The sequence below is a fragment of the Anopheles stephensi genome, chromosome 3 (assembly GCF_013141755.1).
Source record: "Anopheles stephensi strain Indian chromosome 3, UCI_ANSTEP_V1.0, whole genome shotgun sequence".
NCBI lineage: Eukaryota > Metazoa > Arthropoda > Insecta > Diptera > Culicidae > Anopheles > Anopheles stephensi.
Genome location: NC_050203.1, coordinates 68,178,966 through 68,203,402, shown reverse-complemented (window position 1 = coordinate 68,203,402; position 24,437 = coordinate 68,178,966). Strand labels below are relative to the sequence as shown.

General features: G+C 42.7%; 1 protein-coding gene across 10 annotated transcripts in view; it reads right to left on the bottom strand.

Annotated features, from left to right (window-relative positions):
* Positions 1-24,437, bottom strand: part of LOC118512724 (semaphorin-1A) — a 154,291-nt gene that overhangs the window by 127,643 nt on the left and 2,211 nt on the right. For 5 of the 10 annotated variants that reach the window (XM_036057574.1, XM_036057581.1, XM_036057572.1 and 2 more), the window contains exon 2: positions 387-417. The exons of 2 other annotated variants lie outside the window; for them this stretch is intronic. The gene's annotated coding sequence lies outside the window, so the exon portion shown is untranslated. Of the gene's footprint in view, positions 1-380; positions 418-24,437 lie in introns of all 10 variants that reach the window. 3 more of the 10 variants (XM_036057579.1, XM_036057577.1, XM_036057576.1) reach the window with 2 other exon arrangements.

Here is a 24,437-nt window from a genome sequence, read left to right as displayed (position 1 = left end):
GTTGCACAATTTATCTATCGGCCGCACAGGCCGCACACCGAATCAACGGGTTTGCTTTGCTTCTTGTACTTTTGCCGGAGGGCACGCTCAAAACACACGCCACTATGCCGCTCACTATTTTCAGCCTCCGATCTCCGGTAAGTTATTTATTTGTTTACATTAATTCCTCACGAAAACGTCCAATCCGAACAAATGCCACCATCGACGGTGTGTGCGTGTGTATATTGTTAGCATTTTGCTCATAAATAATAGATACTGAAGCACGCGCCCAATCGTAATAATGCCACCCGACAAACACAAGCCGGCTTATGCGGGAGCGGGTGTGCCTGCCGAAGCAATAACAAATCCGAGGCCGGATTTTAAACTCGCGCGTAGCGCACACAAACTTTCAGAACCGATGATGATGACGATGATGATCTGCAAAAAAGAGAGGAAAACAAAAAGACAGTGGTTAGCTAAACGAGCAATGATAGAGGATGGGGATACAAACACGAAACACATCCAACATTTGAATTCTAAAGAGGACCTATGGCAATATCGTTCACATCATGGTGGATATTTATTTATTTACAAATACTGTTACCATTCTAAACCATAAACAAATAAATACTTTGGAGCGTTTTCTTTTGATACACGAAATTGAATAGACGCCAATAGGTTCGTCTCTTAAGCCGGATGCACGTGGTGAGTATCATTTGAAAAAGGATCTTTCTTATTAAATGAAATGTTTGCCTCAAATGCTCAATATCGTTATTACTTTTCACAAATTACCACACAAAAAACAACTTACTGTATCAATGCATCCAACAGTTAAAAGTTTAGGGTTTCTACGTCCTTGGGGGATCTTGAAAATTTTATCTTGGACAGAGTCCAGAAGAGACTCGGACATTGCCAGTTCATCTCGAAACCTCCTGTAGACAGTTAAATATCAGCAGCTAACAGAAGTGATTCAAGTCTCTGTTTGCAGTGATCAATATACAGTTAACTGCTTCTTCTATTGACATAACAACTTCGGAAGATCTTGGCCTACCATCGCTGACTTGATGGTAGCACTGTCAGGATAAGATTAAATGTCCAGCTTCTGACATGAGAAAAACGGATGTCACTACCGTTGCTGCTACCGGATTACTCCTCTGCAGGCAACAGAGCATAAATTTAAGACAACAACACCAACACTATTCATAGTTATTTAGGCCATTAAACATCATGTAAGTCAAATATTATTCCCTAAAAATTTTTAATAAAATCACATCCTTCGCCAAATTCTAACATTACATCACTGATGCCTTTTGTCATATTATTTGCACTTCACAATACCTTCAATTCGTGCGCTCCCATTCCGTGTAACGCAAACAAATGCTTTCGACCACCACCAAAGCCATCACAGTTATTTAATTTAAGCCACCCACAACCGACAATAAAGCAAGTGAATCTTCATCACCAACCACCGCCGCACGCACCATCCATTGTTCCGATATCAGTATTAAAAAGGATGTTTGCAAGAATAGCCCTAGCGCCAATAAGTAGACAGAGGCACAAGAAACAACAGTACGATCCTAACGAGACATTCCAAGAAGTACGGAACGAATGAACGCAGCGAGCTAGGCAAAGGTGTTTATGTTATATCCGCCCGTCGGTAAACCTTGATTTACGATCGGCATATTTGGACGACATTTCAAGTAATAAATTCATGCACACCTTCCTACCACCCACGTAAATACGTACTTCACCAACCCCGTTCAGTTCAGAAGGAAGCATGCGAAGCACCAAAAAAAAGGAAACGATTCTACTTCTTGATCAAAACCAAAACCAAGGTGAAACATAGACCACAATGACTTTCCGATGCCACAGAATGAGCCTTGTGGAATACTGACCTCATTTTCCCAAGAATTCCTCTTTATCCTTTTCTCCCGGTTGTATCTTGCCAAGAGATTTTCTAGTGTTTCATTTAATGAGGAAAAATTGTCAACGAAAAGCCGAACCGGGAGGGAAGCCAACTAACTCAAAGTTGATCATACCACACACACTTGCAAACTGGACACTTGAAACTACAGCCCTTGAAGGTGAGCAGGCAAAGGCAGCCTGCCAAAAAGCTGCCCATCTATCCTCCCGCTTTATGACGCAACCCTAGGCCCAATGCTAGTGAGTAAATTGATATATTGGCAAGAAACGGCACTAGAAAAGGAGAATTAATATTTCACTGCCGGAAAAGTCGTTTCAAATCGGTTCTACAGCCGTTCGATTGCAGCAAACAATCAGTAGTGAGAGGCATGTACCCACCACCCTTCAGGCGTTTTCAAGAGTGCAAGTAAACAGAAACCGAACGCTTGTGTGTTAACCTTTTCGTCATTATTTTCGGATTAACATACAAGAACATTCCGGCAGAGCACTCTTGGCAGCGTCCTGCTGCCCTTTAACAAGGACATTAGACACCAATCGATCCGGATAAGGATGAACGACACTCTCACACTCGCACACACACACACACCGTAGCAAAAAGTGAGCATCGTCGAAACGGTTTACCATGATACCGAACCCTGCTGCAAATAGGACGACGTGAAGCTCAACAACGAAAAAGGAATTTGCAATTTAACATCGCCTGCAATTATTTCCCTATCAAATTACCCCCTTCAAACCGCGTGAATACCATTCGTAGCAGGGTCTTGTTGGGAAGCGAAGCTTAAAAAAAAGGAACAAACGCAAATGACAAAGCACTGAGAGGAGAACAATTCGAAACGGTGGCACACTCACAAAACCCCCATGCCACGCATCACTGCTGCTGCAACTGCAGTGAAGTGCATTGAACCTGTCATGTCCCGAACGCAATACAAAATCTGTAGGCTTCAAAGTGAAAATGTGCCTTTGATGCTGAAGTAGTGCGAGGCCTGCACTTGAAACGACGTCGGGTGCCGTCGATCAGCATTTTCTTCCAATCGGTCTAATGTGAAACACCGGCCGATTTCAATCGATACGAATGCCTAACACGTGGTTTCCTACCTAGAGAAGAGTGCCTCAGGATTTCTTGCTCTCACTCTCTCCGGACGATGTAGATGCATCTCCGACGCTCGACGAGAGTTTGTGCAAAAGTTCGTCCTCACTTTTAACCTAATGGTGTTGGTCCTCCAGCACCCCATTCCGAATGTCCTGAGCGACCGTTTCGTTAACGAACCATTTGTATTCCACTGCACTGCTTTTGTTTCTCACCCGCTTTTCTTTCCACATTTATGAAATCGTCTCACATAGCGGACGGCTTCCAGAATGTCCTGACGGCGATTTGCTCTCGCTCTCTAATCACATCCAAATCCAAATTGTACAAAGCGCGCAACGAAACGAGCACCGGCATCAATAACGCACATTTTTATTTCGATCATTTCCACCACCTCGAGAGGTTTTCCTGGTGTCAGGAAAATGGTTCCACCATGACCGGCGACGGTTGTACCTCTTTGTTTCGAAACTTTAGACACACGGGTACCGCAAATCTCCCTGAATCGATCCCCAAGTCGGCCGAAGCCTAACTTGTGGGGATGTCCTTAGTGCATGCGGGGTCTATCCAAAACAAAGTGAAAAAACGCACGCACACACACCGAGAGCGAAAAGCCGGAAAAGTGGCTCTTTCCTTGATGAAAAAAGGATTTAGCTTTACGGTGCTTTCCACAGGGACATTCCAACTGATTGCGATTATGTTTGGTGGTGTGTGTAGTTTTTCAAACTCTCTCTTTCTCTCTCTCACGGATCACCCCAGCATAGAGGACAGCAAAAAACATTTCGCATACTTTTGGATACTTCTACTACACATACTCTCTCGTCTTCTCAAAATTTTCTCTCTCACTAAAATGTCCTTTTCGCTCTCCATTGTGCCGAGTCGTTAGCACGAACCTCACAGATATCTCACTAAAACTCGCAAGGCACTGCTGCTCTGAAAAAGGATACGTTTCAACAACAGACACCAACACATAGGCATAGACCAGCACTGCGGAATCGGATTCGGCACATTTATTCCCCTGCGTCCTTTGTCTCTCTCCTTTCCTCCACCCAGCATACACATCCTTCTGCGCCCTTTTGCTGCGGCGTCGTCTCCACCCAAAAGCACAGGAACGAGGGGTGTGGAGCCCTTTCAGTTTCGGTTTTGGGGTTCTTTATTTGATTTTCTTTGCTACTGCGCATATCCTTATGCCTCATGACCCCCCAGTTGAAAGTCCCTCCAACAGTGCTCCGTAGGAATCATTTGCCATCGAAAACAACAACGGGGGAAAAAAACAAAACACGCACACTGTTCTACGTCCAAACCAGGGAAACAACAGCACACCGACCGAAAAGAGCACAACATGATGCTGCTCCTGCATAGTAGGCGAGCGGGTATACAAATGCCGGCAGCGACTTGAACTGTGTTCAAACATGCGTTCCATTGCACAGGCGTTTTTGAGCGTGAGCTGCTGCTACTCGGGACACATACTCCGTCTGGAACTACGCCTGTAGTCCTTTTGCCAGGGCTACACCAATCTCACAATCGTTCCTTTAGTGAGCCGGCTTTTCGAAACGACTCGAATCCAGCGCGTTAGATAAGTCGTTTTGCTGCTGCCTTTGTCTTAAAGGCTCTGGCGCTCTTAACACGCCCGTGCCGAAATTATGTTTGCCCCGAGCATTTCATTTCCCATTTGCGTACTTTTCCCTCCTGCTTGGGGAGAAGCAACCCTTCCCTGCCACACAAACAGTCGATTCGTTCGCTCGTTTCGTTCCTGAAGAACAAGTGTACCCTCCTGTTCCTGTTCCGTAGGCCAAACCCAGGCCATTATGCCTTCCGACAACCACAAAAGAAAGTAAATCCTTTCATTCAACGTTACCATCTGAATTACCGTTTTGCACACACTCGCTGAAGCTGTATGCTGGTGGCTCATCAAACGAAAAAGCAGCTCGAATTTTGGAGCCAGAGGATGCCTGCAAGGGATCAAGGGCAGGCAGGATTAAGGTGCACACAACTCTATCCCCACCCGTGCTACGCACACACACACACACACACACACAATTATGAGGTTTTGGTGTGATCACCGCCCGCTTTCGAAATCGTCTTCTTCGACACAGCAATTGCTTAGCAATAAAGCTGAGGTGATAGGCTTCCACAGTTGGCAATTTGGCGACCGGCTTAGGTAAGCAATGGCAGCAATATGGTTTAAAATTCTGAACACCACGGGAAGGATGGATTTTATTCGCGCTCAGCTCGGGGTGTACTCATTGCAACCAATTTTCTGTCGAGGAAGTGTACCGTATGAAGAAGTTTACATTTGAAAGATTGATCAGTATAGTGAGGAAGAATTTAATACACTAAATTTTTGGCTATCAATTTCTGGAAGTTCAAACTGGTCTAGCAAGAAGAAGAAATCGAGAATGAGAGCACCAGAAACCTATAGAATCTTTATTATAGTGGCTTAGAACTGCGCTCGAGATAGCTAGAGATATTCTTCATCCTTGGAAAGAGAATACGTCAGCTGTTCTGTCAGGTGAACCTCAGCTGTCTTCAGCTGCGAAGCTGAACTGCGGGCTGTATCAATCTTCTATAAAAAAATCCTGAAGCTCAGAAAGCCTAATTCCATCGCCAAGAGAACACACTAAATGACTTTTTTTTAAGTTCTTATACTAAACCAAACTAGAGATATTAAAAACCAGTAAACACATGAGGTTTGTATAAGTTAAAAATTATTCCTTCAGCATATTAAATCAAGCGCCGATTCACTAAGTACACCAAACAGCAGATAAAAACCTGGAACACAAACGAGGCCAAAACTTTTTCAAAACTATGCCAAAATTCACATTATTTCTCGCCTCATACTCCCGTGCGATGTGCAATAAAGCATATTCCGGACACAAATTCTTCAAAAGCAAGACACTTTCCTTTCGCTACTCATAAATTGTACCCGCACACGTTGGCGCTCCGACGAACATCAAGAAGCAGAATACGCGTATAATGGTTTTCCATGTGCATTACACATCGCTTCTCTTCAGTCAACCCCCGCCACAGTCCCGAGGCTAATGTCGTCTATTTTCCCAAATGGATAAATTCCACCCATTGCCCCATTAAAACGTGCTCCACGCGTGTACGAAATAAGTTAGTAAATTACGCTACCTCTTACGCTCTTTAATCAAGGGACTAGCGCGCGCGTCGTTTTGCGCGTTTCGCTTCGCAACCAATGTTGCATGTTTCACCCAAATTAACCCAATTAAAAGCGCGCGCGCGCTCGTCAAATTTGGTCCGTGTATTACTTCCACTACAGACTGCTGACTACCCCACGTACACGTATCCTGCGGCCGAGCGAAGAACGGAAGGCACTAAAATAAAACACCGCCACAAGAAACGAAACGGGGAAAACGCATTTATCAAGTTCGTTTCCTCGCGGACTGGTTTTATTTTCCTCTCCTTCCGATGACAAGAGCACGGGTTGTGGTGGAGACATTTGTGCTTCTTCTAGAGGGCACACCGGGTGGTTGCAGATCAAAATTGTAGCTCGTGTATGTGGTGAAACTTTTTTGAAGCAAAATAAAAAAACACAAGAAATAACACAATCCATTCGATATCGTCAGCACCATCAAAACGGTCTGCTCTGCACGCCATTAAAATCCTCATTAATTTCGTGTCAAATAAAACGAACCAACTCCACTGCCGCGAATAGCCTGAAACACAACCCTAAATCAAGAAACGCACACACACACACTCCGACAGAGCCAATCCTAAAGAAGGGAGAAAAATAATAAACTGCATCCAAAAACGGTAGTCGCGCGAATGTCGCCTGCACGAACCCTGCCCCTGCGGAGTCAAACCGCTTCCGAAAGCAACAGCATTTTAATCACTTGAGCATAAATAAATTCCTCACACTCTTCCGCAAGCGTCACGAGGACGACGACGACACACAAAAAACACGCAACTTGTCGGTGCAATTTCTTCTCATGCAAAAATGCAAACAAATTCCAAATACAACACTACACGACGGCTGCTCCTTTCTTTGGGCCTCTCGCCTGGGTGTACTGAAGAGCTCCGTGCTGAAGTGCATCACATAAGCTAACGAGAACCCTTCCGAGGTTCTTCCACTATAAGGGATCCAGAGCAACAACGAAATGTTTGTGTATAAAAAACAAACCGGTTAAACCATTCCTGTAGTCGAGAGTTAGGTTCAAGACAAGAAAAAAAAGAATAGGTAAACTTGGAGGTGAAGTAAACAATTGTTTTTTTAAGCAAGAGTGTCAAACATATTTTAGAATATAAATTTTAAATTCTGAAAACTGCTAAAAATTATTGGCATTAATTTCGTCCAAGTCTTGAAACTCAACTCATATCACCACTCATATCTCACCAACTTCAAAACTCAACTCATTACTCATATCACCACTTCAAAACTGTATTCTCAGAATTTTCTTATTCGCGGTTTTGAAGCCCGCTCACTCACTTAGAGCTATTCATATCAGTTGAAACAGATTTATGTATTGACCAGAATGCGAAGAACCGATTTGGGAATATTTATCATCTCAAATGCGATAAGTGTCTTTGTTATTAGAATAAACGACAATAACAAGTGGATATCCCAGAAGCTCTATATCTAGTTTGACATGAGAAATATTCTAGTTTGTAATGAGGATATATACAACTACAACCTCGGGAGGTCTCGGCCAGCCATTTCTGGCTTTCTGTGGCTTGATTTCACCCATAGCACTGCGTACGGGGAGGCGGTCTGGATGGGATTTAAATCCCGGTCCTACCGTGTGAAGACCGCCGGCGCTGTCATCTTAGACACAGAACCGCTCCACAACACATACACATACACTACACAAACTACAAGTGTTTTATTGGCCAGATAATACTGGATACAAAATAATCTGTATTGTCTAATCTTTTTATGCCCTCAAAAAACTGTCACAAAAATCGGTTGAACACCCCTGGTTTGACAGCTGCAAGCGTATCCATGTGTTAAAAGACTAACGAAACGAAATAAAAGTACAAAAAACAATTAAAAATCTGAACGTCATTATTGCAGATTACAAAACATTAAAAAAAAGAAAAAGCAATTTTAAAGAACATCCGATTTTGGAATGTAACATCAATTGCACAATGGGAAAAAGTCGAATCAAGTGATTTGACCATGGCAAAACATGACTCAATGAACCAAATTCCTTCAATTAGCACAACGAGCGTCCGGGATGCTGAATACAAATTGATGTTCCAACGACAGTCTGTAGCGAGTGAGTCAGTAAGAGGATGGAATCAGCAATTCGAAAGTGTTCAAACCATTCATGCACATATTTAACAAAAGAGAATACAAATGGTTCATATCATTAATTGAAAAAAAACTGCCTTAAAGCTCTGTTTATTAAAAACAATACCTCAAATAAACAAAAATCGATAATATGATAAAAAAAGGTTCCACACTTCCAGCAAACCCTTAAATTGGAGCAAAAAAAACACATCAACCATAGAGAATTCGATCGTTCCAATGAATCGGTGGATCGTACTTGCAACAGCGGCAGCAGCAGCTGGCTCTCGTGTGGCTTGGTCAGGAATTGGGCGGTAATATGTTGCCCTTGCGGCTTGTGGCCAGCCATCCGACACTACCAACAACCCCCCAAGTCATCCTCGCACCAACCTCTGCACGACATTCCGCAAAGCTGGCCAATACGCGAGCCTCCGGACGCGCCCCGGCGGAATCCAATTAAAATTAAACAACCAGAACACGAAACTATGGCCATAAATAAGTTCGCTAAATGAACGGCGGCTGCATGCGTTCTCACGCGCCCGCGCGTATTACTGTGTGTACCGACGGATGCCATTTCGGTGTCTAGGATGGCGGATGGTATCAGGGTGTTTGCAACTAGCCCATAGATCGTCCGGGCTGCTTTTTTTTTGTTATATTCCTTCCGGCGCTGCTTTCCACAGTACAGTTCATTTTTCGAGGCTACCATCCGGAGAGCACTTGTTTCGCGGCAAATTGCGAAAAGCGAAATAGATACAAAAAAAAAGCCAACACAGACACAGCGTACTCAACATCAAACTGTTGGTGGTTCTGTTTAGACGGTAGGACGGCACTGGAAATCGCTGGTGACTCTGGTGATATTTGGGGTTGATATTGGCGGTACTTGCAGTACGCATTATTCTTTTAACGTTTAGGACATTGCAAAGTTCTTATTTGCATCAGGTAGGGCCCTGGATGATTTTGACAGTAGTCTAATAAATAGGACAATTTGTTTTAATCAAATACGTCTCGTGAAATTTTTACCTTTAATAAGTTTCTAAGCTTAATACTGCTCTATCCACTTTTCTAACCAGTATTTACACCACTGCTACTCCATGAAAAATTATCAACAGCAGCTCAAGTGATTTTCACATTCGCCCAGAACAGAACGTAGTACTTCGTTAGTCCCACCGCCCCCCACACATATGCCAGCCTGTAATACTCTGGCAATAATAAAAATAACATACCATCCATCCAATGTCAGCTGCCCTGGCTCCATATAACACCCACCCGAAAACCGGCACATTTGTCTTCCATCTTCTTTCATTGTGGCCAAAAACAACACGAAAGCTTGTCTTCCACCGTATACCAAAGGACACCATTCGTCCTTGCGGAAACTGTCCATTCGCGCGTTTTCTGTGGTCGAGAAATATTCGGCGCACACAACAGTTTCCACCCCCCCCCCCCTCGTCATGTGTATGTATGTGATTTTTTTATTTGATGATGATTTTTTTTTTATTTTATTTATGTTGATTCTATTTATTTGCCTTCAGTGGTTGGTGTTTCGGGTTTTTGGCTCTAAGGACATTACTTTTGGTCATTTTCATCGTAAGCATGCAGTTTATACGCTTTGCAGTTATTCTCAGGCTTTTACCACTACAAACAAGAGATTGTTTCCATTTCCTGTGCCGTGTAGTTGTGTTGTGCTGAGCGCAACAAACAGAGAAGCTTGTTTGTGTGTGTGTGTGTGTTTTTTAACGAGGTTCCTATTATTTACCATTCCAACAAGCAGAAATAAAAGCACATAGTCGCGGATTGACATTGTTCTTCATTGTCCGAATATTGAGAGCAAACATGAACTTGTGCGCAGATAAGAGTGAATATTGCAGACGAATCGCAAGAGTAAATAATATTGATTAAAAGTATACTAATCAGGGCAGGATCAGTGTTCAAATACCATCCAGAGATCGCCTACCTAGTTGCGAGGAAAATCCAGTCACAGAGAGCCAGAAATACTAGAACGAGAACTTTCGAGATTGTAGTTTGTGCCAAGGAAGAAGAAGATAACATTTAGGAAACCCTGAAGCACCAACTGTCGTATTTAACTATTTCATGGAAACAGTTTTAAACAATGGTGTCATCAGGAAAAGTAAATAGAATAAGGAGTTTAAAATTTTAAATTAGAAAATCAAATCAGGTTATAGGATATCAAGCCATTTAGAATAGCATTCCGTAACGAGGAAGAACTGGATAGTGGCAACTCTGACCACTAATAGGACATATAGGACTTCAAATTTTTGAGACGAGACTCGGTGACAACCCAATCAAAGTTCTCTCAGGTCTCAAGAGACATGCTATTTACACGAAATCCAGCAAAAGGTTTTAATGTTGAAATGGATGTGAATAAAAAATAAACCTATCATCCTTCTCGGTATTTCATGGTCATCTTTTAATTCTTGTCCCCGTGAGTTGTCAAGAAAATTTAATTTGAGCCGTAAAAAACTACACGTTCCAATGGTCTACAATAAAAATAAAACCATTTAAAATCGTAACAGATACACCACGATCTATTGCTATTAATAGCAGTGCAACTGTATTTGAACATTAACGTTCCATCATTCTACCTTCCCACATCGCCTAAAGTTCCTATAATTAAAGACGACAGAAAAAGGAAAACGTTGATGGAGCCAAGTAGCGAAGTTTTCACGTGTCAGGCCTTTCACCAGCCACTCCCCGTGGTTTTCCTTTTAAAGTATCATATTTCACCAAACCGCATCGAAGCTTGGTGGAGGGCCAACGAGCAGAGAGTAGGAAGCGTTGTATCAACTGCAGCACTTTGTTGTGGTTATACTGCCAGTTAGGTAGATCTATTCATAATGGTGTGCTGCTTAACACCGGGGGCACACCCATTACAATTTATGCACATTTGCGTCAAGAACAATATATTCCTTCTAGTCAGCGTCATTAGGATGGAAAAAGTTGTGAAATAAACAACAAACTTTCTGATAGCGTTAGGTTAGTCTTTGTTGTCTCCTGCGCTCTACTAACCTATCGACCAGTGGGGTCCTTACAAAGTAAATCCCACCCACCACCAACCAAAAAGGCTACAGCAAAATCAATCCTTTCCATTCGTAATCGCGCATCAGATACCGCAGCATCCTAACAAAATTGCCCTTAACTGGAGTGTTTCAGCATCGAACCCATCCGGGAGCACCAGAATGCCGTCAGGACGGACACGCAAAAGCGCCAATTCCGATGGTAACATCGTTCTGTAATGAACCCGCGCACAACGAACGGTCAGACACATTCTGCCACAACCCATCATGCATCCAGCAACCACAACGATCTGGCCAGTGGAGCGCGCACACCACTGTCGGGCAGGTAATGCTGGACCCACCAAATCTTCTCCACGATTCACAACAGAACCTCCACGAGCAAGGTGGTGGTGTACACCACATACCGAGTCCGCCTGCATCGGGGCTAGAAATTAATTCCAACAGCACACAACACGCGTGCAACTTGGGCTAACTTTTCAATCACACCTTTGGGGGTTTTTCGACTACATCCTTCGATGCTATTGCGCGAACGTATCAGCCTTCTTGCTTTCGAAACACCTGTACCGCCCAAGCCGGCATGCAGTGTAATCGAAAATTCTCTTTACAGAAAGCAAAAAAACGCGAGCAAGCAGTGCGCATCCTTGCACTGCAAAGCCACCAACAGCAGGCCAACCACCACACATGGCCCATTAATCTCTTTCGCACCTGAGAAAACTTGTTTGCACTCTAGCAGGAGGTGGCGTGGGTGCTATCAAACGCATTTCGAAGTTGAGAATGTTACAAACCAAACGCTTGCCATTTGCGAGAGAACGCTTAGATGCAGACTTGCCCCGAATAAATTTTTCAAACAGTTCAATATTGTACAAAGTTTTGATACACTTAAACTCATCTTAGAGATTCACTTGATATGCGACTTTTTCTTCTTTACTTTAATGGAAAAAAATAATTAAATTTAGCTACTTCATTCCCAAAAACGCTCACAGAGTTTCCGACTTTTCAGGGACAACTTTTTTACCCATTTTAAAACATTGACATCAGCCACTCAGGACTCGGGATCAGAACTAGAGTAGATCTTTCTAGTTCTATCAGAGGTCTTAAGATCTCTTATGTCATATCAGCCAATCCTGGCTTACTAGACTTATTGATACAGCATAGTTGGATAGTCAGTCCTCACTATGGTGAAACGGCTCAGATGAGATTTGAACACCGGGCCTACCGTGTGAAGACCGGTGACGCTGTCGCATCTACCACCGGGCTGGGAACTGTGTAATGATTGGATTCGGGATAATTGTACAATGTCAGGTCAGGATCTGTGAATCTTTCAGTCAAGCTTTTTCGAGTGTTTTCACTTTTTACTCCAATAATATAAATTAAACTTTTTACAAACATTTTACAAAAATTTTGCTAACCTTATAAAACATTTCCCTGAAACACATTTATGTAAAATGATACTATAAATAATGGTACCTCACATTTTACGTGCCAACTTCTCTCGGAAGAGAAAATATTCCAAATAGATTAATTGCCTAATGTTGCTTCAACCACTTAATCTTCACCCACAACCTTCCCCACCCAGACCACCATTAGCCCCCGCCGACGCATGAAAAAACGCTCCACCAGCTCCAGGTGTGTTGTGTTATCCGAAAAAGTTATCTCATCAATAATTGATCATCGACACCATTCCGAAAATGTGTCCATCACACATCGTACGCATTTCAAACAGTCTCCACCATCGTTCAACTGCGAGCGAGAGCGACAGCGCAGACAAGAAGCACAAATACAAAAAAAAACAGTGCCCCACCACCATCAAACGAGCTGCGAACGAGCTGTGGGCGATCCACATTCCCGGAACGCCGTAAGTGAGACATTCAATTACTTCCTTGCCACATCCCGAAACCCAACCGATGCTGCCGACCACTTTCGATCGAGCGGAAGCCGAAAGCAAAATTGATCGAATTGGGCGCGAAACTTGTGCACACACACGCATACCTCCTCTCTCTTCTAAGCGCGCATTGAAAGGACCTTCAATTGATGAGCGCCACCGACATTCGACTCCCTTTGGTCACGTATTTTTACTTCTTTCATTTTCTATCCCTACTAAAAGCACGGAAAAAATCCTTACTTTTCGAAGCGCAATCGTGAGAAGGAGCCACACACCACTCGATACATCCTTTTTCCACTTCTAAGGGCTTTTGGGGTGACACACCGATTTTCGACGAACAGGAATGACGAGCTGCCGCACACGAAACCCTGGATCGCGTCCGACGAGTAAGGCAACATCTTGACAGCATAGCAACATCATACACCTCGTCGTCCCTGGAAGGCGTCCAGTACGACCGAACATATATACGAGAGCTAAGCACACACCCGAAAAAATACTTCAAATTCCCGCCAGATATCGATTTCGCGTTCCACGCCAGGGCCAGGTGGATGTAATTAAATTGTGATTGAAATGTTCATTGTGTCCTCCTCTTGTGCTGAGGACGACGATGAATGACAAGAAATCTTCCGCGCCCGTTTCTTCACCCCTGTGGCAAAAGTACGGTAGGTTAAGGTTGGTGACCTCTGACTTGGCCATCATATTTTGAAGGAATTGCCAAAGCATTAAAAGAATGTTTGCCGATTTTTTATGTCTTGGTTACTTTCATAATCTACCGTGCGCCACACAAGTTCAACAACTTGCATCGATCGCCGAAAAGCAAAACGCTCTAAAAGCTCTAAAAATGCTACCTTTTTTGTTGGTGAAAACTTCAAAGTATGTTGAACATTTGCTGCATCATTTTGTTTTTTCTTTGCGTAACTAAAAAGTTATTTGCACAATGAGACGCAAAGAAGCTGTACAATGTTTCAATGCTCCGTTCACGACATTCTGGTGTTTGGGTTTGGCTTTCTGGGTGCACAGACCTTTCATATTCAGCAAGTTCGAGCACAAAGAGGCGATGTCTAAAGTGAGTGATTTGTTACAAAAAAATGCTTGCTAATAAAAAGATTTTTTGCACTTAATTGAACACAGTTGGATGGAATTGATGATGATACGCAAATGCAAATGATGAATATCTTTTTGACCCAAACGTAAGGATTCATTGAGATTCGCAATTGTCACATCTCCAATAAATATATCGATGGTCAACTTTCTTCCTCTTCTTTCTTAGTACCATAAAACGTCGAAAGGTCTCGGCCTGCCATGGCTGGCTCTGTGTGACTTGATTTTACCCCTAGCAAAGTAGACACAGCCCTGCGTACGGGGAGGCGGTCTAGATGGGATTTGAACTCCGGCCCAGCCGTGTGATGACCGGCACCATTATCGCCTGGGCTACCGGACCGCCTCGTAGTAAATTCCGGTCAGCTTTAAGTAACTAAAAATGTAGCGGAATAAAATAACCTATTCCAGGGCTTTTCAATAAGATATGTTTGAGCAAACAGCATACAACCCCATTTGGTATTTTAAGGTTCCACTGAAATCACTACCATGACCATCACACGTAACTAACTACCATATTGGATTCGGCATAAATTGCAATATAACAAATGTAAATGACAGCCATTCGCCCTATATAGGTGTAATCGTCCACTTCTATAATATTTCAAGCAACAACTAGCACACCCGTCCTTCTACATCTTCCCACAAAACTACACAAAGTATGCCCTTCAAAATTCAAAGTTATGTTCACCTTTTCTACCAGATTTCTATTCTTTCTTTCTTTTTTTTTCGATACAAAACTTTGCCGCCTGTTTGTGCGAGCCAACCAACAAAAGCGGCCGAACCATTTGCCTACCGCACAAAGACGACACCACGTCGAAGGCACACTCAAACCGGGTGGGCGCACAAATAATAAGCTGCTTAGAGAGCATGGAGCGCGAAGTAGACTATGTCGCACCGAAGAAACCCGTCCAAAAGTTCACAGCCTCCAAAGGCACAAACGCAGCGCGAGATTTATGTTGGAACCTATTTTCTCAATTCGTTTGATCATCAAATAAACTAACACCTACTCTCTAGCTCTAGATGCGCGGGATCGTACGTTGGTTGATCGTCCACCTTCAGGCAATGGTCAAAATGTAAGTACTGCAACGTCAACGGCGTTTTTATTAGCTAGTTACGTTTCTGCTAATGCCCAAAACCATAACCACCTAGAGCTAGGAGTAGCTCCATCGCACCTTTAAGAAGAAGTACACCAAAACGAAATAAATCCACCACCAATGTCCTTGGTTTGACATTAAAAAACGGTGGAAAAAATCGGCTCGTTCACCACCAAACTCGCCCACTCTTCGACCTCTGTTGGTAAGCTCCACAGTGAGGAGCAAAACACAAAGCACCCGGTTTTGCATTGTACGCGACAGGCAAAGCGTTAAACGGACGCCGGGTATGCTGCTGCTTCTTTTTTCAACCCTCCTCTGTTTCATCCGAACGTCCTTAATGCTTACATTAATCCACAAACATTAGCGAAACCCACGTCATTTGAAAGTCGATCCTACTACTACTGGATGCCTTTAGCATGGTCTCTCTCTCTCTACCTTCGGCAGACTAAATCAAAAAAGGATACGGATTTACAGCCAAGGATACAGCCTCCCTTCCCAGCTACGCATAAAGGCCTTAATGCACGTACACCGTCATGTGCGCCTACCTTTCCTGCCACTTTTGGGGTGGGCGAAGGACCTTACATAACTGAGAATCCGGAGAGAGAAAAAGCAGAAAAAAAGGTAAACACCGAATGCTTTAAATGTTGTCCTTTTTCACATAATCGAAAGCATTGTTTCTGGCCCGAGGTGGTACAGGTAAAGAGTACCAACGGAGGGTGGGGAGAAACGCGTGATCACGTGGGTCATGCATTTAGCATTAAACCGAACCAACCCGAAAATGACTACTCTACTTCGCTGCTCACCACCCTCGTCCCCAACGTGAAATGGAGCCAATGTAACGGCTTCTTCTTGGACAGGCTAATGCGTTTCTTTTATGTCGCAAGCTATCAAAACCCATCCCAACCCTTCACAAGTGGGATTCGGCAGCCTGATTTCGGCCGGGGGTTTTGTGTCTTGGGTAAACACAACTACTAACCCGCTCCATTAGGACGGTGATGAGCAGGCGACCCAGTGGCACATCGGTGGTGACTTGAGACTTAAGCGAGCGGAAGCTTCATCGGGAAAAGCAAAAATCCCATCACCGCACGCAGCTACTATTGACGTTTCGGTTTAGTTGAGACGTGATTCTCACGTACCGGTTTCGGATTTGGAATGGTTTTTTGCTTCCTTTTAAAACAGATTTAATGTGCCAGTTTCTTGACAATCGAGTACGTTGCTCGTGTTGAGGAGATTTCTTGTTCTTAACTATCAAAGACCCAAATGAAGGAATGACTAAGAAGTATGAGAGCTTCTCACGTATTTCACAAACGAACGACTTTTAAGTTATACCTTGCCCATGAAAATTGCATTAGACCATTGAGCTTATACCATCAAAAATATAAGTGATGTTTAAGTTCTGAAGACTTCTCAAGATAATCTTAATTCAAATAATAATGCTATGAAGACATCGCATCACAGTGACAACAGCTGTTACGACAGCAGCACACATTAGTGATTAGGCTAAGTACTTGGTGACATCGCGATGTATTCAAAAAATATGTCAATCAATAAAAATCTGAAGCGATGTTACGCACCTTATTGGAGTTGACAAAGCGTCATATGTGAGATAAAAAGATTGAATATATCATTTATTTATAGAGGCTTTTGGTCTTTGAGACCTCATTCTTCTCTTCAAATAAAGAATTGAATCGAACGATGCGCTTCGTTTGTATAAAAAGATGAAGGATCTGGATATCCCAGAAGCGTTACCTGTCAACTATCTGCGAGAACAGTTGATCTGACATTTTGAGGGATTTTGATTTAGGAAACAATTTCTTTGAAATAATTACTAACAACAGAGTAGATCACTAGAGAACTACAGTGTGAAGTGTGACACTTAATGATGCCTCGTAGTTTGATGATAGCCAGTCCTCACTACGGAAGAACACGGTCCAGATGGCATTTGAACCCTGGTCCTGCCGTATGAAAACCGGCGCCGTTGTCGTCCACACCACCAGGCCGCCATTCTTATAATCTCTTATTACGCAACCTGATACCGATACATACCGGTATACATATATACCAGTTCTACTGCAACGTCTGATAACATTACCCTACCCACGTGTGCTGCGCCATGTGTAAATATTTCACTCGCACCATCACACATCAGTGAACGAATAATGATGATTACTTGTCAATTTTTGGGGGTTGTGAAACGCGCACAAACAATGCCAAAAACTCACCGATAAGCATTATCGGTGTAACCTTAGTCACGCACCATCGGAAACAAAGACTCCGTCATCCGGTAACAGCGTAACCGGGAAACTCATAACCCGCCGTCCCCGTTTGGCCCGATCAGCGAACCCAGCGCTATATAGTTCACCGGAACAAGAAAATGTCGGATGTCATAATTTATGAATAGAGAAGAAGTAAACGACTTTTCCAACTGCTATCTGGAGCGCTACGATGTGTGCCTGTATGTGTCAGTTTGCAAGCAGATTAATACTGAATTATGCTTATCCGCACCACTTCTTCGCTGAAGAAGCTGCGATACGATAAGTTAATATGGCCGGGATGTGGAGAAGAAAAAAAGACGTCATCCAAAGTGTCACACATTTTCTTTCCACTTTCGGGCACACTGGCGAACCACCAGTTCCACCCCTTTTCCCTCCGTTCGATCCCGATCCGCTCCGGTGTGCATTAGCTGCCGAAAACCCGGCTCCCTTCTTTTTAGCGATCGCAAGAAAGCTTCCGAAAGGATCACCCACAGAGCGGCAAGAACACGATGATAATGAAAATTTAATCACATCCATACCCGCAATACGCTACCGAAACACGATACACCCGGGGAGCCAAACGGGGAGTAAAAGTTGCCATCGCCCGGGTATGCCTCTCCAAAAAACTGCTCCACCTAGCGAAACGGTTGAGAAATGGGTTTAGTAGTGTAGGAGGCGAAACGAAAAAAAAAGAAAATATTAAACCCTTCTAACAGTATCATCTATTCATTCGCGGGCAGGATAAAGCGGGTACGCAAGAACGACCCTTAAGACAGCGAACAGGAAAGGTGTGTTACAGGCACACAGCTCGAAGAAACTACATCACCGCTCGGCGAAGCATATTAGCAGGAATGGAACACCGCAGACTGTACGCATTAATCCAACTTTAAAATTTATCATAACCCATTAGGGGCGATAGATGGAAGGATCGGTCCCTTTACACTGTGTGCGCACGGGTGTGCTCTAGATATGATGGAAATATTATGAAAAATTAAGTTAATATATATCCTCCCGTTAAGGGATCTTCGGTACCGAAACCCGGACCCGGTCGGTAGTTGCCGCGTTGACAGGGAATGGATAAAAAGCTTTCCCTTATCAAATTGCGACATTAGAAAAGTGGTTTAATTCTCATTTCCGCCCGTTTTAGCCGGCTGAACCGGGCTGTGGGTTAGTATGTTGACGACAGGGTTAGGTGGTTATCAGCCGCCTTGTCGCTTATCCGAAGAAATAGCATTCGATGACTCACATCACAATTTTTGATTTGGCATCAAGTCTCAACTAGAGCAATTCAATATGAATTGAATTCAGTATATGTGTCCGAGGGATAGAAACTTTCCATGACTTCAAGGGCATATGACATACATCACTGACTAAACACCATGAGGAAAAAGCTTGAGGGATTAAATTAGGCTCTGATAGTGAGTTGACATAGCCTTCGTGCTTGTTGACCTACCCAGCATCCCGAAAAACTGGAAATCTTTAACCAGAAAATAAAGATTTGCTTTTGCACCTTGACGAAATATTTTCCAGCTTGGGTCATAGGTATAATGGACCTATAACTTGCTGACAGCAATATAGCCTGCGGGACAAACATTGATTTGCTATGGATGCATAAACACTCTGAAGACCTCATTTGGGTGGGACTTGCATGAAGTTCGACGATTCTGCTTTTTGATTTAGAAATCGTGGTAATCTTGAAGATTGTGAGCGTTATCAATAATCATTAAGGGTGAGCTCCAGGATCTTTTGGAACTTGTATCGGTACAATCTTGTATAAAGAGATGTATAAATGTTACAAAGGAGCAACCTAGTATTCTACGAATCTTTACAGGACCTGTATTATAGTCCTAACTGTTGTGATATTCTTGGAAGATCTTGGGCATAACTGCATCCCAGAATTTCTTTATCATTTTACGAAAAATCCTCCCGACAGGACCATTTTTGAAACTTTTAATATGCAGTGTTGCTCGTCCAGCACATTAAATACGTCACAACATTTAAAAAAAAGCAACCAACCAAGATATAAAAAATACTTGGCATTAGTTAGCGCCCTTACAATCAATAGTTGATCACTTTCGACCATATAAAATATCCCTTTCAAATACTATTAAATAATGAAGGAAAACCGGATTACTACACAGCATGATTTCCTCATTCATTCCCAAACATGGAATTTATGGACAAAACGCACATGTGTAAACCAAATGGACAACGCACATCCTCTTCCAGTTTCGATTGGGAATATTGCATTCTTTTTCATAATGCAAAACGTAATGGAATTCATGCTCACACACACACCTTGCGTCCAATCCGCCTGAAAACTGGACAACGATTCGTAGAAATCGAGAAAAGGAAAAAAGACCGAACACCTTAGACCCTTATGAGCGAGGGCCGGAAAATGGCACTCCGATAAGAATTGCGGAAGGTGTTAAGCGGTGCTCAAGTGGGTGTCGTCCGGTGACGTTTATATCGACATGTGGATGTGTGGATGACACTGGACAGGAGAAATACCGAACATACGGTTCCCGACACACTACATTCCATCCCTGCTTAGTTATCTCTTTGCGCTCCACTTTTTATTTCAAGTGTTCCGACGAATCGTGTTTTCTAACCGCAACTCACCGCAATGTCTCGGTAAATATAAGACAGGAAGCGAGGAGTCATCTGATGGATGGGGGGAGAAGCAAGCTAAGAAATGTATAAAAGCATTCATTCATCGCATCAAACAGAAACGTTTGAAGGATAATCCAAACACTGCAGCATCCCATATGAAGCAACACACGTCTCGATCTGTTCTAGAAAAATGTGTTTCCTTACTTTACTGACAGACATAGTTTTTACACCTGTTTTGTCGGGAAACATTTGTACCACTTCTATCATAAAGGTTATTCATAATGAAAAACGAAATTTTATACGAAGTTTGAAGTCAATAGGTACAAATTCTTAAATATTTAGGAATCTTGTACATTTACGTTAAATAAAAGATTTTATTTTTTACCATCAATTTTTTCATTAAATCTCGAAATACAACACTAAGATACGACTGAAAAACAAATGTTAAAAAATTAATTTGAGGCTCTGCAGTCCTCTACTTCTGCTACATTTCGGGCACAATATCCCTCTTGAGATTTGGCTGCTATTTCTGATTCCCTATTTCTTCCTATTGACTTGCTTTTCTTCTTCCTTGGCTTCCTATTGGTTTTGCTATTCTTCTTCTTATCTATACAAATATGGACCTACACTTTTCTCCTTGGTTTTCCGTAATTCCGCAACGAGCCATATCAACAAATTAGTTAATTTCTTTAGTATTTTATTGAGTGATTCTGGGTTTAGTCTGATCTAGAATTCCAATATTTTAGAGAACTTTGAACTATTTCGTAAGTTTTCTGATGATTTCTATCTAAAAATATTTAGCCCTCTGTACCGGGAGACGATCCGGATAGGATGCGAATCTTCATTGAAATTCAATATATCCTTTTAAATTTAATTGCATAAAACAGGATATAACATCAAAAAAAGGTAAGATTTCATGGAAAGAGAAATTTGTGATAATTCACTGCCTTTAATCCTCAAACTATCTGCAAACAAATGAAGATCATCCCACATATTCTGATGTTAACAACATCACATCTCTACAGTTTGAAACAAAATTTTTGGCAGTCACTTTTGATAGCAAATTGCAAATATACATTAATTTTTTCATATTAAAAAATAGTTACTTTAAAAACTTCTAATAGCTATTGCACGTTGCAGAACTAAATACCACTTACTATAGCAATTATTTGCTGTGGCTTTACCACCATCAAACATCATTACCGTATACGCACCAAAATCGTTCGCAACCATTCATCTCTGCGGTTGATAAATCGGTGATTACCAGCTATTTCTTCCATTCGGACCACTGGCACATTCCCAACGAAGCGTTCGAATCATTTAATCGTTTAATTGAGCGTGAAAACCCTTAACCCCAAACATTAGGAGGCCCCTAATAAAACAAAAAAACCCGCTTTGATAATGTACACACATGTCGGAAGGTTATCCAAGAAGCGAAAAATGGCCCCCTATACTTTGGTGTGTAGTCATTTTTTTTTTTGGGCCAGAAAAATACCCAAAATTATTACAAAACCAATAAAACGAACCTTCACACGCAACAACGGGCCCACAGGGGATGCGTGTTTGTACGCTTAACGGTAGCGGATGCTTTCTGGACCAGCATTTGTTTCGTCTTATCTTGCGTCCTTTTATCTGATTCATGAAGGCTACCTCATCGGAAAGCTAGCAGCAGTGCGTACCGGTCAGTTGTGCGAACCTTTTCTTCGGACCTTTAGGCGTAAACCCAAAGCGTAAAGGAATGCAACCATTTTCGAACGAAATTGTTCGAAACGTACATCCTTATCACAAATTGAAGTTACGGGGCACGCAAAAGTCAAGACTACAAGCAACACCCAATTCCAAGGCAACTTGATTCACTTGAGTCGGTGCAGTTATGTTGTCGAGGGATGACCACACGCACGCACACTCAACGTTGATTTTGCTTATCATATGCAAATAAATCTAGAGCGCCTTGAATCTTTTCCGGGTTCGAAAGGGGGCATTACTACCACAAGAAGTTGCAACCCACCCTTATCTGTTTTTCTCGCCAGTCCCAGGTCCAGCGAAGCCTTCGCCCAAGCGACAAACGTCAAACACGATCATCGTTTCGGTTTCGGTTCATTCGATGAAAGTGTGCTGCATCGATTTTCAAAAACAAGATTCCGGACCCTACCAATACTTTCTTCGCGTTGACATCACAGCGACATTACCATCTGGCAGAAAGATTTGTGTCCGCTACGGAGGGCTTTTGCTCCAAGCACGCCGCCTACCCAGTGAGCGAGCGCCTACCAAGATGGGATATTTTAGATCGTTTGGATCATTTTTATATGCCGAAAAATGGTCTCGCTTTACTTCATCCCGTGTTGTGGCTGGGGTGTTGATCGTTTTCCTACTCTCCTCAGTAGGCGTATGCAGTTGCCACAGATCCACAGTTATGTTGGCATGGCTTTATTTACATTTTCTAATCTTGATCGCTCTCATCGCCACGGTAGAGTGTAAAAGGGAAACGATCTACCGAAGAACGAAGAAATGGCAGCCGAGTTTTTTCCATTTTCTCGTTCTCGTCTTCCAACGAAGGTGGATTAGAGGGCTTCCAATAGGTAGAAGAATTTGATATAAAATAACCCTTTTGAAACTGGAGTAAGCGACAATTTGAACCTTTAGGCCTGAAGAATTTGACTCAATGTTTATGCAAGTCTCTAAAAAGGTAAACTTTTGGTATAATACATCCTTCACGACTCTAGAGAGATTACACTGAAAAGTGCTTTTATCATGTTATTGTGTTGTCTTGTTTAAGACTGGCACCCTTGGGGTAGGATCGATCCGGAGAACCTCTCACTAGGGCTCTGCTTGCAATATACTAGTTTATCTTGACTTCAATTTAAGAATAGAAAAAACGGAATCTTTAATGCCAGTTGCTAACACGATAGGACCGATTTCAAATCCCAGTCAGACCCGTCTTCTATAAGCTGACGCGTGACGGAAGTCAAAATTGGAGGGTCGAGAACTTTCGAGTTTGGAGCACCAACAAAATTAGTAAAGGAAAAATATTATAAAAATGTACTTTTTTGATATCAGCTTCATGCATATTCTTAATCTCAAACTTGAGATAGCGCCATCACATTACCACACACAACGCAACACCTAAAACATTCCATTTAGAACAAACAATTAGAATAAAAAATAAACACTCACACAGAGTTTTCATACACCCAATTGCTCACCGATCCGAGTGTGTATAACAAACTGTCGAGATAAAACAGTAACAAAAAAAACGCACAAAACTTGGACTGCTTTTCTGCTAAATCTCCTGCCAATAATGCTTTTGCGGTTCCGCTGGATGCTGTGTGTATGTTTTTGATTTAGATCGATATTTTTTTATCGATTTTGACATTTCGCCGCCCTGCACTGCCTTTCACCTTTATTTCATTCACTCTCTTTCTCTCGCGCTCTCTATCCCTCTCGCAGGACACACACACACGCGCTCACTCGCAAGGATATCAGCAATCTGTCATCTTGTTTCCAAAAAGGACCAACACGAAACGCCAACAAAAAAAAAACGCAGCGACCCTTCGGAATTATGGGTTTGTTTTCATCGGACGTATGCACGCCCGTGGATTTGTGTATGTGTGTGTGTGTGTGTTTGCATAACGACGTAATTGCACTTTCTAGCGGGCTGGGGAACGGTACACTCTACACACAGCCACACGGAACACACGCACTAATTTCGGGTGCCGTAGCTTCTTTCCATTTTATCAATTAATTTCACACAATCATCACAAAAAAGAACATACTACAATGCTGGTGGCAATTTTGGCTATCTTCACGGTTGACTCTGTTTGTTGCTCTCGCTCACACACTCACGCACACTAGGCTCACTGTTGTTACGGTGGTTGCGTGTGTGGCAGCACAACGCACGGCAGCACCACAAACAGTGGATAAAAATTCACCCATTCGTGAACGTAATCGTGAAACACATTACGGATTATGTTGGGGGGATGGATTCCTGACGACGCATTGACCGAAAAAGGATCGCACCCATACACGCACAAACGCCTCTCGTCCTAAGGATAACGGATAACTCGCACTGACTGAAGCGAAACAGGGACAGTACGGTAGATGTTGGACTGCTCTCCTTTCGATGTACCAGCATAGAAACATAACACACTCTCTCTCTCTTTCTCTCACACCCATACACACACATACACACACAACCGAAACAGCTCGCTCATGCTCCTTTTCGACAT